The following is a 20,290-nucleotide window of genomic DNA, read 5'->3' on the forward strand; positions in this document are numbered from 1 at the left end:
TCACACTAACCATCTGACAGAGCATCCACACTTCAGGGAAAAGGCCGCTTCAAAGAGGGAGACCGCCACGGCTCCCAGCAGACGCCCGGCCCCAATGACGTCACGCGGCAGCCAGGTGATTCCCTAGCCTCTGGCGTCAAGTGCTGATGACGTCATCCCGGCGCCCCACCTCGCCCCCTGGCAGTGTTGGCCTGGTTCACGTGGGTCTGTCCGGCGCTCCCCGCCCCCTCCCACCTGCGGGGGATCGAGGCCGGGCGGAGGGGGCGGGCCCGAACTGAAGGAGGCGTGGCTTGGGCGGGGTCGTAGGGCGCGGCGGCAGCCAGCCCGGCTGCATACAATAGCAAGGCTGCGACCGGGACCGAAGGTACCGCCACACGGTGGGCATTCCTCGCCGCTGCCCTACACCTCCCCGTCCCACTGCACCTCTAGGCTGCGCGGAGTCCTGTCCGCTATCACCGGCTTTTCGCAGTCGCCGGTGCTCCCTCAGAGCCCGCGCTCTCCACAGTGTCCTCAGAGAAGGCTCCCCTGAGCGAGCGCACCCCGCCCCCTCATAGTCCCGGCGCGCCTCCCGCTCCCCGCGGCCCGCAGCGGCCCGCCCTCCAGACCCCGGGCCTGAAGGAACCCGGAGCGAGCGGCGAGAGGAGAACGCGGGGCGGCCGCCGGCTCACTCCCGCGCTCTCTCTCCGGGTTTGGCCTCCGCCAGGAGGAGGAAGAGGAGGAGAAGAAGAAGGAGGAGGAGGAGTGGAGCGAGCGCAGAAGGTGAGAGCTGGCCTCCCGCGACAGTGCTCCCCGCCGTGCATCACGGCGGCCGGGCGAGGGCGCGGGGCTGGGGAAGGCGCTCGGGGGTGGGAGGGGGCGGGGAGTTGGGGGGGCGGACCGGGGCGCCAGGTGAGCCGAGGCGGGCGCCGCCCCGCGAGACCGACCGCTCCCTTCGGGCCAACAAAGGCCCCCTGTGTCAGCTCCTATGCGACCGCGGGTTCCCGAAGTCGGGGCGCTGGGGGACCCCGAGGGCGGGCGCTGGGGCTGGGGAGGGCCCACAGGTCCCGGTCTCGGTCCGGGACTGACTCCCTCCGGAACTTCGGGGTCCTGAGACGCTAAAACTGGCCTGCGACGCAGATGCTAAGTGAAGCAATGAGGGTTTATTCTCCGTGGTCGGTCCCGGCTTGGGAATCACTTTTCAGGTTCATCGCCTTGTAAAATAGACCGGTAGCAAATGACCCCACCCTCACCCCAGGAATACTCCGTAACTTGGGAAGTTCCTCACAGACTTAGAATGAGAATCAGGGTTTTTTTTTCCACGCCCATTTTTAGTCTATTTCAAAGGCAGAGTTATTCCAACCATCACTATCTTGGATCTTTTAAAGGTAAACGATACTGTGAGTGTTTTTGGAAGAATACTTGACAGTCATTGAGTGCCTTTAAAAAATATCTTGTATCCTGTTTCTTAAACCCCTTGGATGATCACCTTATCCTTTACGATATTTCCAGAACTGTGAAAGGTAAAAGAAGAGGTTATTAATCAAGTTAGTACTTCTATCTTAAGAATCGTTCTTGAGAAAAACCTTTGTCCCCTATGTTTAAGGGTCTCTCAACTCTGTCAGGAGGAACACTGGAGTTCAGCAGTACAGAGATGCCTTATTAGGCATTACCTCCTTCCTATGTGACCTGGAATTGATCACACCCAGCCTTAAAGTTCTTAGAGTTTGCTTTTAAAGTTCAGAAATGAGCAGCTAGCTAGCAATCATCTGCTCAGCTTTCAAGATTCCACTGAAGAATCGTCTCCAGCGTGGAGTCTTTGCTGGCATCCATTCTGCCTCCTTCCTGATACAACAGTCTTCTCCCCATTGGGGCTCCCAGAGGCCCACAGAGATTTCTTCTGTCTGCACTTGTAACACATTCTACTTGGAACTCTTAGGTTCACATGAACACAAACCATCTCAACTAGAAGCCACCTCTCAAAGAGTTTTGGCAACTGGGACTCTTGACATTTCCTGAAGCTTATTCTAGTCTTAACCTGCTAAGTGAACTCATGGCTTGGCCTGATCAATTTACTTATTTGTTCATCTGTTTATCCAATATTACTGCTACAATCTGAAGTGCTACAGTGTTTCAAGCTGCCTGCTAAAGTCTGTGCTGACTTCAAGTACATCAATACAGCTGGTCTTTCCTCACAAGACCTAGAGCTCAAAGTGTAGTGGGTGAGGTAGACATGTAAACAATGAAGGTCCTCTGGGGGACTCCAGTTGTACAGGGAATGGTGCGCAGTAATTGAGGTTGCTGGACCTGTCCTACAAGTCCTGGCCACAGCAAGTCCGTAGGGAAAGTGGCCCTTCATCTGTAAGAGTTTACTTGTTAAAAAGCTTAGCCAGTTCAATTCGCTGTATATTTTCTGAGTACCTGTTTTGAGGCCTTTTGCTAGGTTTGCAGGAAGCTGTGTACCTTGAGGGGTCTTTGTAAAACAAAACCTGGTCTATCAGTGCTTCCTCCCCTCCCAACCCCCTTTTCACAGTTGAAGGATTACCTTCAAACTTTTTAGTGTGAAATAAGAAACTCCTGGAGAGCTGACCATTGCCTACTTTTGCATCCTTAAACTTTCTGAGTTCTGTCCTCTGCCTCCTCTTCTCATCTCTTTTCCGAATGCTGCTTTGCCTGGAGTGCTGCTTCCTACCTTTTATTTGCCTGTGGAGAATTCTTTATTGGACCTCTGAGAAATAGTTCTTCCTCTTCCCTCTTCATCTCTGGGAATGAGTTGCTCTTCCATCTTCTGGCCCAGGAGTCTAGAATTTTTGTAGTACTCCTTTAGTAATCAGTTGCAATTAAATTTGAGTCTTCATCTTTGAACTTTAGCCCCTTCTTTCCTTCCTTCCTTCCTTTTTTGTGGTACTAGGGATCAGGTGCTCTACTGCTGAGCTATATCCCCAGCCCTTGGATGTCTTACACTGAACATTTTTAAATTTTGAGACAAAAACCAACCTTGGACTCAATCTGTAGCTCAGGCAATGAATTTGTGATTCTTCTTTAGCTTCCTAACTGGGAGACCACTAGGTTCAGCTGCCTGCGAATCTTTTTTTTCTTTTCTTTTCTTTCCTTTCCTTTTTTTTTTTTCTTTTTTAATTTTTTTCTTTGACATGTTGAAGAATGAAACTAGCCCCCCCTCTCCTTTTTATGTTTTACTTATTTATTGTGTTGTGAGTGCATGCATTCGAGGTGTAGCTTATACAAAGTCACCTTTTGGGAATTCTCTTTCCTGGCGATCAGACTCAGGCCATCAGGCTTGGCAGGAAGCATCTTTTCTTGATGAACCATCTTGTCAGCCCTATATATTATTAAATTTCCTCTTCCTTAGTGTGTGTGTTAGTGGAAATTGTGTGGAGGTCAGAGGACAGCATTCAGGAGATGATTCATTCTCTCTTTTCACAGTGAGTTTCAGGGGTGGAACTGATTAGGTATGTTCATTAAAGCAAGGGCTTTTTTTTTTTTTTAACCTGTTGACCAATCTCATTAGCTCTACTTTTTATTTTGAGACAGGACCTTCCTAAGTTGCTCAGGCATGCCTTGAGCTTGGAATCCTTCTTTGTCTAGCTTCTGAGTAGCTGGGGTTACAGGCCTGTGCCACTAGGCCTGTCTTTATGAATTACTTGAGGTCAAGATATGTTTGGATATAGTGTCTAGTAATGTTCCTGGTACTTGAGTACATTGAATGAATAAGTACTTTGAATGAGTAAGTATGTGAATGTGTGAAAGAGTCCTGTAAAGCCCATGAGCTAAGCCACCTAATCTTTTGGATGGAACAATTAGTTGTTAAAAGTGTGATCCTTGCACCAGCAGTGTCAGCATAATCTGGGTATTTGACAGTAGATTAATGAGTCTCATCCCAAACCTACAAAAAACAAATTAAGGTTGGAGCCCAGGCGTCTCTGCTTTATTAGGCTCTCCAAATGATCCTGATGCTTAGTAAGGTTGAGAAATCGATACAGAGTTAAAGGATCTGTATTTTTTTTTTATTTTTTGTAAAGTCAGCACTCCATCCTCCCTTCGGTCTCATTTCCTCCCCCTATCCCTTTTCTTCCTTATCTTTTCTTCCTTATTCTATCCTGACATTCCCTTCTGTTCACACCCCCTCCCTCCAATCTATCTCTTGCCTCTAGAGTGAAAGCTGCTTGAGGGCTAGGAGATTTTTCTGTTCAAGTTCATTGCTTTAAGCTCACTGCCTAGAAGAGTGACTAACCACAACTAGCACAGACATTCACATATTTGCTAGATGAATAATATGACTTAGTCCTACTTACTGCCAGCTGCTACACTGGGGTTTTGTTGAAGAGTACTTTGAGTGAAGAGTCATCACATTCCCATTTGCAGACCCAGAAGACTCTTAACATTTTGGGGATTCATTTTTGCTTTCGCCAGCTTAGTTACCTTCCTTCCCTCCCTGTGTTTATTTACTTTTTATTTAATTTTATTTTTTTAGTATTAATTGAGACAAGGGGTCTTGCTATGTAGCTCTGACTGGCCTTAAACTTGTGCCAACTTCCTGTCTCAACTTCTTGAGTGCTGAGATTACAGGCATATGCCTGGCTTTGCTGTTTTTTTTTTACCATAGAAAAAAATCTACAGGGCTCCCTAACTTATAATATTGTTTTAGCCATGACCTGAAAACTGCTGAAATATCCTAGGCCAGAATTCTTTCTTGAGAGATTGCAGCTTGGTTTTCCAAGTCTAAATGAGCATGCAGACTTTTGAGTCTTAACTTGAAACTGTCTTTTCCAGATCACCTGTGGTTTTCAGTAAAGGTTCTTTTTTTAGTAAAGGCTTACTTGATTCTACACAATTTCTCTTCCTTCTGAAGCTCTAAAAGTGCTTTATTTGTTTTCCTTGTTTTTTCCCCTTCCTTTTTTCCCCTTTGAGGCAGGGTTTTTCTGTTTAGCCTTGGCTATCTGGGAACTCACTCTGTAGACCAGGCTGACCTCAAACTCAGGTTTGCCAGCCTCTGCCTCCTGAGTGCATGTGCCACTACACTTCACATTGTTCTTCCTCCTCCTCCTCCTCCTCCTTCTTCTTCCTGTGTGTGTATATGCATGGATGTACATTTTTTTGTGTGTAATGCAGGTATGTAGTGTTCGCTTATGTGGAGCCAGAAGTCACTGTTGAGTGTCTTCTTCAATTGCTTCTCTATCTTATTTTTTGAGACTTGGGCCTCTCATTGACTTGAAGTTTAAGGACTCAGTTAGACTGACTGGCAGTAACCCTAGGCATACTCTTGACTCTGCCTCCCCAGGGCTGGGCTTGTAGGTGTACTACTGCTCCCAGATTGTTACATTAAGTGCTGGGGATCTGAACTGAAGTCCACATGGTTGTATGAAGCACTTTACTGAGCCATCTCTTTAGCCCAGTGTTTTTGTCAACTTTCTTATTAGTCTTACACAGCATGCCCAGTTTTCTCCTTTTCTAACATCCTTCTGGGAAACTTGGCTTCATTTATTTATCCTTTACCAACAGTAATTAAGTTCATCTCTACTATGCACCAGGCTTTTTGCTGGGGCAGATACTCATCTATATAGGGTATGGCTTAAGCCCTTAAGGAAATGTTAAAATGAACAGATAGAGGGGTTTGATTGTAAAGGTGAGAGAAAGCTGCCTTTGTGCATCCCTTCCTCCACTCCCAAATTATGGATAGGTTGTTAAGTATTTTAGTAAACATACTTCAGAAAGTCATTTTGAAGCTGGGAGAGGTGGCAGGTGTTCTTAAATTACAGTAAGTGGGAGGTGGGTTTCTTTCCAACCCTTAGAATAGCCATGATTGATAATTGCTGGTATATTAGAGATTAAGAAGCAGAGGTTTGTAGTGGTAAAAGAAACAAGCTTGTTCAAATCTTTGCTGTCTGTAAATGACAAATCTCAATTCCAGTCCATATATATCTGATCCCAGCATCCATGGGCTGTTTTCAGTTTCTAGGCTGCTTGAATTTTTACTCATGGGGGCATAGGAATATTTTACAAATAACTATATTGCTCTTGGAGTTTCACATCATTTACTGTTAATTATTCATGTGGGAAAAAGATCCTTCGAGGGTGTCATTTTCTTCAGTTTTCACAGTGGCTCTGTATTCCCATTTTATGAGTTAGGAGACCAAGCCTGATAGAAATGTTGGTTTGCTTAAAGAGCACATCATCAGCACGTGCCTGAGTGTTGACCGAAGCACATTTGAAATTCTAGGTCTAGTACTTTACACTTGCCACTACTAGAGTGACTTTGAGCTCTACCTAGATTCTAGAATACTACAAACATCCTTTTAGGTTGCTTTCTAATTTCAGTTTCTTATCCCTAAGAAACCCCTAACTAAAGAACACAGTTTGAGCTAGAGAAAAAAAAAATTGCTGATGAAGTTCTTAATGAGAGCAGCTAGAATATAGTATTTCTTTCCCCTGCCTCATATTCAAAGCCGTTTCTCAGGAGTAACTTTCTCTTCTGCCTCATCCTCTTTTTTTTAAATTATTTTTTCACGTTTCTGTTTTTGAGATCATGAGTGTTTATAATGACCCTCTAGATTATCCTTTGTGGGAGGGCTGTAACTCAGTTTGTAGAATGCTTGCCTAGCATATATGAAAACCTAGGTTTGATCCCCAGCACCACATGAAGCCAGGTATAATGTTGTATGTCTGTAATTCAGCAGTTCATAGGTAGTGGCAGGAGGTTCAAGGTCAGGGTCATCTTTGGCTATGTAATGAGTTTGAAGGTCAAAGCCTCATAATCAGAGACCCTGTCACAACCAACCAACCAACCAACCAACCAGTCTACTTATTCCCTTGTAAAGTGTCTTGTAGTAGTACCTCATTTCTATGATTTATTCTTTTTATAAGGCAGATCATTGTGTTTTAAAATAGTTTTTTCTTTGTTTTAAAAGTACTTATTTTTAGTTTATGTATATGTGTGTTTTGTCAGCAAGTGCACCACAGGTGTGCCTGGTGCCTGAAGAAGGCCAGAAAAGGGATTCAAGTTTCCTAGAATTAGAGTTACAGCATACTGTGAGCTCCTGTGTGGGTGTTAGGAACCTAACCCATGTTAGGTTCTTCTACAAGTGCTCTTAACCTCTGATCCATCTCTCCAGCTCCTCATTAATATGATTTTGTGGGGTATTGATTAATTCTCTAAAATTGATCCAAGTCCATTATGTCTTGTCTCTTATTCATGGAGTCAGGGTTAAGTAATTTGCATGTAGCCTTGGGAAACCATTCTTACTTATGGAGCTTTCTTCATTCTTTCCCTTTCTGTTTCTAGCCCTCAGGTTTCCCTTTCCCTTTCAGACTGAGTAAAGTCCAAGTTGGGGTGGAAAGAATGTTTGTTCTCTTTCTAGACTCTGTGCATACTGGATCTTCACCCTCTTCTGTCTGTGCATACTGGATCTTCACCCTCTTCTGTCTGTGCATACTGGATCTTCAGGCTCAGCTTTCTATTTCCACCTGGCTCCCACAATGCTGAGGTTTATGTCTTCCTGATTGAAACTGTTGCCTTCTTAGTTCTTTGTATGTTGTGACATTTCTTTCACTTCCAGGGGAAGGAATTTCGTATAAAAAGGAGAGCACCAAATTTGAAGTTACACAAAAAGCAGCTTAGATATTTACTTAAATCTTTCTTTGTTTAAAAAGAGAAAAAACTCTTAACTCACACAGTTGTTAAATTAATGTTTGTGAAAGTGACAAGATGTTGATGTGTAAATTGTTAAAGTAATAAAATAGACTTACAGTTAATGTGTTGGTAGAGGTTCTTTATTGATTATGTTTGAATTACTTCTCAAGATTAATCAAAGCACAGTTGCCTTAGGTTTACTTTAACTGTGTGTGTGTGTGTGTGTTTTAAAGGTAGGGTTTAAGCCTGGCAGTGGTGGCGCACACCTTTAATCTCAGCACTTGGGAGGCAGAGGCAGGTGGATTTCTGAGTTCGAGGCCAGCCTGATCTATAGAGTGAGTTGCAGGACAGCCAGGGCTACACAGAGAAACCCTGTCTCGAAAAACTTTAAAAAAAAAAAAAAAAAAAAAAAGATAGGGTTTAATGTGGTCCATGGTGGCCTCTAGCAGTGTGGCAGAGATGACTTTGAATTTTTGATCATTCTGCCTCTACCTACTGACTGTAATAATATGCCTTATTTAGTTAAATGTCTATAGATGATTCTATTATACAAACGTGGTTGCAAAAGTAATATCCTCTGTAAATGTCTTGTTATATAAAAGTGAATGATTTATTGCTATTCAAAGTTCACTCATTTGCAAATCATTATGTACAAGGCATTGTCTAGGGGAAAACATAACTGTACACAGACAGTTACTTTCTATTGAGACAAAAATTACACATGAAGATATGTACAAGTGCTGTGTGATGTGGGAAGGGAATCTATTCCACTTGTAATGGGGAGACTTGGCTGTGTTAAAGAACATGACACTGCAGATGAGGTCTGAAATATGGACAGAGGTTAATACTACAGGAACTGTGGAAAGGGAAGAGGAAGGACCTTCCTGGAAAAGCAGTTAGGAGGATCAGAAACTAAAAAGCTTTTTTTGCTGAGTACTGAGTAGTTTAGTATGTATAGAGGATAGGGCGTAGGGAATGGTGAGAACAGAAGGAAGGACCCAGATGACGAAGCACCTTTTGTATAATAAATACACAAAGTACTTTTACTAGAGTATGACTTCCCTTTATTCTTTGAACAGTCCTCTGGATTAGTGAGGGCAGGCGCTGTTTTATTTTCATTTTATAGAAGAGAACACAGGGAGGTTAATTGAATGACCTAGGGCTATAGATGGCATAGCTAAGATTTGAAGCCAGGTCAGTATAGCTTTGAGCTCGTGCCTCTTTTATTGCACCATTGCTGACCTACACCTTTATAGAGTTTGAGGATCAGGCAAGCATTAAGGTTTGTATTCTTTGTAAGTTACAAAGTGCTTAACTAGTATTAGCTCTTAGTTGGGAGTTTGTGGTTGGTGCTTTCGTGTATCTACAGTCTTACTGCTTTCAGCTCCCAAGTACTGGGATTATTAGCATGAATTTAAAGTTCACTTGCCTTATATTCTATGGGCATTTCTTAGAATTCTCCTTAATCTCCAGACTCTTTCCTCCCCTTCAGAGTTGCTAACCAGGAGCCAATAAACTAAAATAAGGCCAGCTAATTACTCCTCCAATTTTAGTGTATTTACTTAAGCTCCCCAATTTTGAATGTTTGTTTATTTGTTAAATTTGTTTATTTCCTTCTTTGAGTACTTGGGAGATGGAGACAGGTGGCTATCTGTGAGTTTAAGGTCAGACTGGTATACAATTTCCAGGTCAGCTAGGGCTACACAGAGACCCTGTGTTAAAAAACAAAACAAACAATTTTTTTTTTCAGAATGGGGTATAAATGCCAAGAGATTTTGTATAGTTCTATAAATTCTTGATTCTTCCTATCACTTGGAGAATTACTATTTTGTTATATTTTTTCTTTCATTTAATTTCACTTAGAATTAGATAATTATCCCAGAATCTGAGGGGTTCGTTTTGTCACAGTAATTTTTTCTTTAGTTTTGATAATTGAGCCTAGGGCCTCAAGCACTTGCTGTACCACTGAGCTGTCCTCCCTGCTTCTCAGTAGACTTTGCTTGAATAATGTTACCTATAAAGTAACTACCTACAAAAAGCCAAGTAGGTAGAGTGGAGAAATCCATAATGATATACTTTTCAAAGTCCAAGTTTCTTCAGCAATTTTACTCTCTCACACATGCACTTGTAAAGGCATACATATGTGTATAGTCATACTGTATACAGATGTTCATGAGCTCCTGTTATACAACACAAAGCTTTTCCTGGGAGCCACGACTCATGTCTCCTTACCCCAGATAGGGATCCTACATAGATGGAACAAAATACAGATACCACCAAAGTCCAACTTGAAGAACCAGTGAGTGTTGGGGATTACTGTAGGGTAAAGGGCCAAAGAAAGAGCACTCTGACCCTGACTTGACCCCAAGCCCAAGACATAGGCCAAATAAGAAACAATAGTCTTTTGGCTTGACCCAGAGCTTCCTACTGTTTCATACTTTCCCCTCAAGCTCACAGCTTTTGTTCCAAAAACCCTGTAAAAGCCTTCTCCATCCAGCCTCTGCCATCTCTGTGTCCAGTCAGAGGCAGCAGCCATTCTGGCTTTCTCCCCAATAAATCTTTTTTGTGAGGTTTGTTCCTTATGCTGTGGTTTTGTGATATTCCCTGGTTCCTGATTTCCAAGATGCCCATGTGCTGGAAAAACCCTTAGTTATTTGCAGGAGTATGGATGAAAGGGTACTTACAGAAGCAGTAACGAGGCCCCAAAACAGCAGCATGGGTGACAGCTCACCAAAAAGCTGGGAAACCTCAAGCAGCCTGCTGGCAGCTCAGCAGGTTGTTGAGTATCCTTTCTGAGGGATTCTGCTCTGAACTTCTTTCAGACAGCTCTGCTGGTTTCTGCTTCTCTCAGGCCCATTGCTCTAGGCTCAGAGGCTTTTTTGCAGATCAGCTTCCTTTTGCTGCTCAGCTTCCTTTTGTCTGAGGGGACTCTCAGTTTTTATTGCTTACTCAAGCAGGGAGGAGCCTAGTAAATCTAGTCAATTTCAGGGACTTCCAGAATCTATTTTAAACCTTTTGGTTTTCCTGCAGGATGAAATGTTTCAATCTTGGAGAAAATACTTACACACAGCTCCCATATGCCTAACCTATTACTTACATAGTATTTTGAAGAATTTAAAAATAAGTTGTAAACATTAGTATTATTCTACCATTAGACACTTTCAGTATACATATCAATTGTTTTCACAGAAACATACTCATTTGCTATTCTGTGGTTTTATTTGGTTAGTACCCTATTGGAACCTAAGCTCCAAAGACTTGTCTCTTTAAAGGATGGCTATTTAAAGAGAATGAGGTAGTGTTTTGTTTGTTTTTTGAGACAGGGTCTTATGTAGCTTAGACTGCTTTGAACTGGTTGTGTAGCCAAAGATGACCTTGAACTCCATAATCCTTATATCTCCGCCTCTCAAGTGCCAGAATTACAGCAGGAGCTTGCCTTTTCTTGAAAATATTAAATAGGTTTCCCTGTCTGTTAACTGTTGTGCTTGAGCTTGGATACAGTAGGTATTCGTAACATTTCAGTAACACTGAGTAAATGAAAGTGGAGCCAGCATATACTGTAGTCCATGTGACTTCTTGATTAAGAACATTAGTTATTTTTTTCCAGCTCAACAAACATAAAAGAATTCTTGTGTATTTCTCTCCCTTGGAGCCCCTCCCACTCTTGGGAGTTCTTTCTTGCTTCTTCTTAATAAGTGAGTATTCACAGTGTTTTTTTTTTAAAAAAAAAAGGTTATGAACTAACCAGTACCCCGGAGCTCTTGACCCTAGCTGCATATGTATCAAAAGATGGCCTAATCGGCCATCACTGGAAAGAGAGGCCCATTGGACTTGCAAACTTTATATGCCCCAGTAAAGGGGAACGCCAGGGCCAAAAAGTGGGAGTGGGTGGGAGGGTATGGGGGACTTTTGGAATAGCATTGGAAATGTAAATGAGGAAAATACCTAATAAAAAATATTAAAAAAAAAGGTTATTTTAATACCTGTCTGAAAGATGATGTGTTGCTAAATAGATAACCATTTAATACAAATATCTCTGAAATGAGGGAAGTCAAAGGCTCTCCTGATGACATTTAAGAGGGAAAATTTCAAGTTCACCTCTGGCTATTTGTCCATTCCGAATATTTCTTCATTTCATTTGAATTGAGGAATTACATATAATTGAGGCCTTTGTAGGCTCGTTGACCATCTAGGTGGCAGGGTTTGTTTGTTTGTTTGTTTGTTTGGTATTTTTGTTGTTGTTGTTGTTTTTGCTTTTTTTCCCGTGTGCACATATGCTAGATGTGAAACTACATTTGTGGCTTCAAAATTGGAAGTTTTTTTATTTTTTTTTTTATTTATTTTTTTTTTATTTTTTAAAGATTTATTTATTATGTGTAAGTACACTGTAGCTGTCTTCAGACACTCCAGAAGAGGGCGCCAAATCTCGTTACAGATGGTTGTGAGCCACCATGTGGTTGCTGGGATTTGAACTCTGGACCTTTGGAAGAGCAGTCGGGTGCTCTTACCCACTGAGCCATCTCACCAGCCCGGAAGTTTTTTTAAATTAGTATTTTCAAGCTTCTTTTCTCTTTGACAAGATATCTCTATGTATTTCAGTCTGGCCTTGCAGTCTCTATCCTCCTGCCTTAGCTTCTAGAATGCTGGGATTACAGCTAGTCAGCACCACACCTGGGTTAATGTCATTTAACTTTCTTCCATTAAAATAACAAATCTGGGGCTGGAGCGATGGTTCAGCAGTAAAGAGCATTGCCTGCTCTTTCAGAGAACAGGGGTCCAATTCCCAGCACCCATATGGCAGTTCACAACTGTCTGTAACTCAAGTTCCAGTAGATCCAACACCTTTTTACAGACATGCATGGAGCTAAAAAAAAATTAAAACAACAAAAACCAAAAAAACAATGAACTTTAAAACAAACAAACAATCAATCAATCAATCAATCAATCAAACAAGAACCCCTACTAAACAGCAGCAACAACAAACAGATCTGGGGCTGAGGGCCTAGTATAAGTAAAACTCAGAGTTCTGTCCCCAGAACCACAAAACAAAACAAAACAAAATCCGAATGGAACACTAAACAACCCTACCAAAAAGCCTAGAGCTATGTTTTCCAAGCTATGTCTTGGTAGTTTGGAAATTTAAGTAGTTTGAAGCAAATCCAGCTACGGAGCGGGATGTGGTGATACATGCCATTAACTCTAGCACAGGGGAGGCAGAGGGAGGTGAAACTCTGGAGTGAAATCTTGTCTCCCCCTCTCCCACCAAAAGGGTCCAGATAAGGTTTTCATAAGGTTGTTTTATTGATGACTCATCATTTCCAAGTTTCCTTTTGTTATTAATACTTTTGTGTTACTGTGATGAAACACCACGACCAAGGCAAATTATAGAAGAAAGTTTATTTGGGTTTACAGTCAAGAGGGTTAGAGTCCATGCTGGTGGGGTGGAGGCATAGGCATGGTAAACAGGAGCAAGAAGCTGAGAAGTCAAATCTAGAACCATAAGCTTGGAGCAGATAGAGCAAAGTACAAATCACAGTTTTTTAACTCTCAAAGCCTGATTCACTGACATACTTCTTCCAACAAGGCCACATCTCCTATGAGTCCCCAAACAGCACTACCAAATGGGGCCAAGCAGTCAAATGGGGAACATTTTTCATTCAAATCAAACCTCTCAATCCCTTTTGTCATCAGTTCAATTTATTTGAAGAAACAACATTGTTCTATAGAGTTATTCACTTCATATTTTTTTTTTTTTTTGCCGAGCTGTGACTGTTTATTAACTGACCAGATTACAAAAATACCATGGGTGACACCTTAGTTCATCCGTCTAATAAGCCTATTTATCTGGTCTTCCCTGTTGCCAGCATCTCCACCTTCTACAAAGTGAGTTGTCTTTTTCTTCATTCCACCTTGTGGGGAAGATAATTTGAAGGGCCACAGGAAGTTATTTGCTTCCTTGAAGCGTTTCCCAACTGTATAGATCTCATGAATTAGATCCTCCATGCAGATGATGCCAAACTTACCAAGAGAGCGAGCAATCAAGGCGATCTGCCTTCTTGTTGATTTTGCCATAGCCGCTCTTGTAGATGAGTTTACTGACTTCAGGTTGGGGTACCCCCATGCAATGTATGGTTCCACAATCCGCAGCATGTTAATTGAAGCCTTGTTGAGCTTAACAAAGGTGCCATTGAAGATCTGTCTAAGACGAAGGAGCTGCAGAACCTTACGAACCTTTGGGCTTACTCCATTGATACCTCGGATTCTGATGACAAAGGCCAGCTTTGGTTCTGCGGACACATAGAAGTTCCCAGCTTTTCTTGCCATCCTGGCCATCTGAATCTCAGTACGGTACATCTGCCTGTATTCCTTGTGATAATGCTTTGCCTTCTCATAGATGAGCTTCCTCCTTGCCTTTCGAAGTGTCTTCAGGGCAAACTTCTTCCTCAGGCGCTTCACCTTCAACTCTGCGAAATTCCTTCGTTTTTTCTTAAGGGTTTCTGGCACAGCGGGAACCTTTTTCTTGAGAGTTTTTGGCCCAGCAGCAGGAACCTTTTTCTTCAGGGTTCCTGGAACAGTGGCAACCTTCTTTTTCTTCTCTGGAACAGCCTCCATGGTTCCAGCCGGAAAAGAAGAGAGAAAGGTGGCGCATGTGCACTGTCTCCTTAAAGGTCTCACTTCATATTTTGTATCCTATTGTTTAAACAGGTTCCTTGGTCCTATATATTTATTTATTTTTAAAACTATTTTAATTTAATTTTATGTAAGTATTTTGCTTGCATGTATGTCTATGCACCACATGTGTGTCTGGTACCAGAGGAGGGCGAAAGAAGGCATCACATTTCCTGGGACTTGAGTTATAGATGAGTATGAACCTCTCGAGCACATCCTTTTGTTTCTTACAAATCAATAGCAGGATATTAACAGGCCAACTCTGCTTTCCTCTCTCTTTTCCCTATTCTTTCTCTTCGTTTTCTTTCCTCCTCCCTCTTCCCTCTCCTTCCCTTTTTTCTAACCAGAACTTCACAACTGTTAGACAAGAGCTATAGCACTGAGTTACAACCCCAGAAACCTGGTCAGATTCAGGCTTGTTTTGTTTTGAACCAGTATTGGTGTGTTCTTTCTTCAAAGGCTCTTGGGTCTTTCTGTGATGCTAATAGCTGTAGAATTCCTTTTTCATTCTTCGATTACTGGACCTTTTCAGCCTTTGCCATTCTTGTTAAATTCCTTCCTTTAAAGAGTCTCCTGGGCTGGCAAAATGGCTTAAAAGAGGCTCCTTGACAAGCCTGAAGACACACATAAACTCAAATAAGTAAATAAAATCTCATTTAAAAGTAGTCTTGCTTTGCTGGGTGTTACTGCATATTTGTACACAGCTACTTGAAAGACTGAGGCAGGGAGATTGCTTGAGCCCAAACATTGGAGGCCTGTTTTAGTATTATTGTTAGATATATAGAATAGTTCAATTGTTTAAAAAAATTAATCCGCATCCATGCATTCCTTTCTGTTTACCATTAGGCCTGTTCTTACTCATTTTTTCAGTAAGTGCCTTTTAATGGCAAGATCATGAACATCTGACAATATGGCAGATTGTAAAATGGAGATGGAGGAGTTTTGTGAAGTGAAATACAGTGACTCTGGAAGACGGCTTAAGCCACACGAACACTGACAGGTGAGAATCAGATAAGGTTAGCCGACTTTATAGTCCAAGGGATTGTGTGCAGTTAGTATATTTAAGCTGAAAATTTAAATACAACTGGGAGAAGATTAATGTGCATAATAAAATAACAGGAGAGTCAGAAGACATCTATTTAAATAACAAAGGATTAAGAGGATCCTGGGGGGAAATTGATGAAGCTCTTGAATATTTTTATAAAACTGATCTTATACACTTATTTTGGAAACTAAATGTGAAATGACAGGTGTTCTTGAAGTTTTTTTATTAGTGGCAAATACAACTTAAATTTTAGTAATGATGAAAAATTGATTTTGATTTATTTTAATAGATTATTAAAACCTTTCTCTAACAAATTTTTGTTTGTTTTTTGGCAGGAGGAGGGAGGTATACTAGAAATTCTAGTTGACTTTAAGTGATATTTTGGGTACTAGTTATCATTGGATAACAAGAGTCTCTCTAGTGTTTGATGATTCTGTTAGATACAGTTCTGAGACTGGAACTATGTTGTGTTCCTGTGGTGCTTGATAAATGCATGGTGATCAGGAAAGAAGTGGGAAATAACTGAATGGATTTGGTACTGCATGGTTCAGAGTGTGTATGCCATGTGTATGTCGAACTGTTCTATTGTTAGGTCCAAATGGAAAACCTCTTATTCTTTCTTTTGTTCCTGCCCAGTCTGTACTTTAATATTCAGAATCTGTTCTCTGCCTTAGTAGCTCTTGGTCTCATTGAAATTCTTCCTAGAGATTGAGATGGAAATGAGAAAGGCCTTGGGCTGCTGCCTGGACATCCACATTCATGAGAACTTAGAAATGCAAAGGGACCAAATGCCTTGACTGACCTAGCCACTGCCAGGTCAGCCAATCATTGCTTTCCTGCTCTCCCTTTGTGCTCTGTGCCTTTGGTCTTCTATCTGCTGGAGGTTTGTGCTACAGCTGTTTCTACCAATTAATGTAATGCTAATATGCCCCTTAGTGAAGGCCTGGACACACATACTTGGTCCCCGTTGTTGGGTAAGAGCTCCATGGTACAACCTTCGGAATATCTTTTCACTAATAGTTGGACTAGACACCTTTTCATACTGATTTTGAAACCATAGAAGCCATAAGATGAATATGCTGTTTAGATCTGAGAAGTTTAATTTCTCACTTTATGTAAAAAGAAAGACAACAAAACAAAACAAAACAAAAAAACCCACAAAAGGCTCATGCCAAATTTATTCCATATGTTATACTTCAACAAAGATGTCGATTTAAACTTTATCCTCTCTGTATCGTGTAGCAGTTAAACCTCTGCCCCTGACCTGTCTCTGAACGCTGAGATGCTGCCATTTCTTGACTATGTGGTATAGGAGTGCTAAATCCAGTAGTTTTAGTTTCTTTACTGAAGCTGTACTGATTGTACCGCTTCACAGGTTTGCATTAGGATACATGGAGAGGTAGTTACATTGTATAACACTCGTGAGTCCAGGGCCTTGTCTCCTTGCTGCCCTGAAGTATCCTGAGTACCTTGGGGTTGGGGTGGGGTGGGATGGGGAGGGGTGGGTTGCTTAAAAATTTTTTTTTTTTTTTTGAGACAGTAGTCTCTTGTAGCCGGGCTGTCCTTGAACTCTCATTGTGCAGCCAAGGAACGTCCTACCTTTAACAAATGCTGAGATTACTGGTACAAAAGCAGGCTCAGGTTCTGGGGCTCTGGGGACTAAACCCAGAGCCTCCTGCAGGCTAGGCAGGCCTCTAGCAACTGAGCTATAGCCTTATCATTTTATGGACAGTTTTTAATGTCATCATAGATGCTTAATACATATGTTCTCTCATTCTCTTTCCTCCCCAGCCCCTCTTTCTTTTTGAGACAGCTTTTATGTACCCTACCGTGGTTGGCCTGGAATTCATAAAGATTCACCTGCCTTTGTCTCCCAATTCTGGGATTAAAGGCTTGTGCCACCAGTGTTCTCTAAATAACATCTAGGTTTAGATATTGCATTATCATTTTTTCTTTACAATTCTTTATATGTATTTTCACTTTTAAATAAGGTTTGGGCTGGCTCAGTGGTTCAATGCGTAAAGGTACTTGCTGCCAAGCCCCACACTTGAATTTATCCCCAGGATCCACATGAGAGAACCATTTTCCACATGTGTGCTATGGCACCTGGGTACGCCCGCGTGTGCACTCGGACGGACACACACACACACACACACACACACACACACACGTGCGCGTGCACACACAACATAAATTGTAGTAAAAATAGTTTATGTGTTATTCCTGATTATTTCATGTATCTTTGTTCCTTTGCATTGTAAACCTTCAGAATGAGGTGATGGTGCACACCTGTAACCCCAGTACTTTGGGAGGTGGAGACAGGATCAGGAGTTCAGAGTCGCCTTTAACTATATTGTGAGTTCCAGAGCTACTTGCATCTCTAAAAAACAACCAACATCTCCCCTGCCTCCAAAAATTGAGGAAAAGTGATCTTTTTTTTTTTTTATTTGGTTTTTGAGACAGGGTTTCTCTGTATAGCTCTGGTTGTCCTGGAACTCACTTTGTACACCAGGCTGGCCTCCAACTCAGAAATCTGCCTGCCTCTGCCTCCTGAGTGCTGGGATTAAAGGCGAGCGCTACCTCGCCCAGCTGAGGAAAAGTGATCTTTGTTTTGAAAAACTTTTCCATAACTCACAGTATTTTTTTAAATACAGTTTTGAAGTCTTAGTAAATATTAGTAAACACCATTTGGATTCAGCTTATTTATTTATTTTTTTTAATGTTTTTTTTTGGTTTTTTGAGACAGGGTTTCTCTGTGTAGCTCTGGCTGTCCTGGAACTCACTTTGTAGACCAGGCTGGCCTCNAACTCAGAAATCNNCCTGCCTCNGCNTCCCAAGTGCTGNGATTAAAGGTGTGCGCCACCACTGCCTGGCTCAACTTTAATTTATTGAACAAAAACTGGCATATGTTGTGGCATCATTCCAGATTCTAGGAAATGATTGCCTTTATGAAGGTTGTTCTTTATACTTGAAATAATCCTTCCTGTGTCTTATCAGTGTGACACTGGTCCTTTCTTCAGTGCTCACTTATTTTTGTCAAGTCTCTTCTCTTCTTTTCCTCTGTAATCAGTTCCTTTTTATGCAGGTTGCCTGATTGTGAGGGGGGACACACTACATTAAAGACTTGATGCAAAGATATGGGCCAGGTGTTTTGGGAATATTATTGCATGTGTTGTGTTATTTTTAGTATGGGGCTGTTTATCAGCATCCTTTCTAATTAATTGAGGGAAGTAACAGGATCAATTCTAGTGACTTCAAGCAGCATGAATTCAATACAGGTTTTGAGAGAGGGGTTAAAGTCTACTTCTGATGGCTAAGGATGCAGCTCAATGATAGAGCGTGTGTTTGGCACACACAAGGTCCTACGTTTAATTGTCAGCACTGAAAAAAGAAATCTGAAGAAAAAATGCATCCATGTTGAATTTCTTTGAATAAACTCTTTAGATTGCATTTAAGAATTGAACTCCTAACTCCTAAGAATGGCAGATTTTGCTGGAAGCTGTTGCTATGACAACTAAATCTAGAGTTGTGCTTTCTCTGCTGCAGTTTGTTCTGCAGAAAAATGTTCTATGTCCAGTCTAATCCTTTATCTAATCTTGTTCCAAATTGGTATCTAGTTTGAGAGTTATCTACTTGGCAAACCTAAGTCATACTTATAAGAGAGTAAAACAAATCTAATTTTGTTTCCCAAGCTGTAGTACCTAGGAGAGTGAAGTAGATTTGAGAAAACGAGTACATATTGGTTATAGAGAGTATTCAGGTGCTAGTGCATTTTTCTAGTACCAAATCTGAAATTCTTTTAGTACAAAACCTTACTTAAACTTTTTGTAAATTATGTTGATGTTTATATCATACTTATGTTATCTTCCCTATGTTTGTTTAGTAAACTGGCTGAAACCAGCAATGGGAGCGGGGAGTAGGGGGAAGAGAGAGAAAGAGAAAGAATATGAATGAGTTTATGTGTGTGTGTAGAAACTACGAATACTTTCAGTCTAGCCACTAATTTGGTCTGGTGCTGGGAATTGAGCCGGGATCCTCTGTAAGAACAAGTGATTTTACTACGGAACCTCCTAAAGTGGACTCTCCCCCACTTCAAAAAACCTACTATAGAGTCAAATTGTACTTGCCTATCTCTTGAATTACAAATTTCCAGGGATCTAGCACTTGCTGATTGGTTAAACTTAATCATTATTCAGGAATTAACTACTAGCAAAATGGGATTAATAGGCCTGATTTGCTTATATAATCAACACTGATCTCTTAGTTGGAGATCAGATAGATCACTTTTTCCCAAGGACATTGTGGTTTTCAAAAGGTAATTTCTTTTTTCTTGCTTTTGATATTTTGAAACATGGTCTCACATTGCTTAGGCTGGCCCTAAATTCTTGCTTTGTGGTCAGGGATGGCTCTCTGAGCTGAAACTCCAGATCACCTTGCTTCTGGTTCCTGCCTCTGGAGCATTCAGATTATAAATATGGGCCATCATGCCTGGTGAAATACTAATTTTTGAACCACATCCCAGACCAAAGTCAAAATAAGGGGCCTAAATTTGTTTTTATAAATTCTCAAAATGATTCAGATTACTTACCTGCTACTGATAAGGGATGTTAAGACTTAAGGACTCCCTTACAAAAAGAAGACAGGAATAAGTGCTGGGTAGGCTGACAGTACCAGTTTCAAAATTATAATGGTGGATAAGGGACCAATTCATTAGGGATCTTGAATGTGTATTTTATAAAGTTGTGAAATATAAAGTAGATAAGTGTATATCTGAGGACTTGGTGGCAACAGAATATAAAAAGGGTGAGGTTGAAGTTGTAATTTCATGGGCACAGATTAGATTTTCATCTTGGGTTCTTTTTCTCCTTCAGCTTTAAACTCTTTCTATAAACAGAGAATATGACCGTTAGGAAGTTGAGAATTGAATGAACAACATGCACTTCCTCCAGGGA

At 41.4% G+C, this 20,290-nt stretch overlaps 1 protein-coding gene and 1 pseudogene across 1 annotated transcript in view; one reads left to right on the forward strand and one right to left on the reverse strand.

The window, feature by feature from the left end:
- The first annotated feature begins 324 nt into the window (after positions 1–324).
- Pak1 (p21 (RAC1) activated kinase 1) overlaps positions 325–20,290 on the forward strand; it is a 125,637-nt gene continuing 105,671 nt past the window's right edge. Inside the window, exon 1 of the mRNA XM_021167463.2 lies at positions 325–759. The gene's annotated coding sequence lies outside the window, so the exon portion shown is untranslated. The remainder of the gene's footprint in view (positions 760–20,290) is intronic.
- On the reverse strand, positions 13,367–14,279 carry LOC110298301 (annotated as a pseudogene).

Source organism: Mus caroli, chromosome 7 (genome assembly GCF_900094665.2).
Source record: "Mus caroli chromosome 7, CAROLI_EIJ_v1.1, whole genome shotgun sequence".
NCBI lineage: Eukaryota > Metazoa > Chordata > Mammalia > Rodentia > Muridae > Mus > Mus caroli.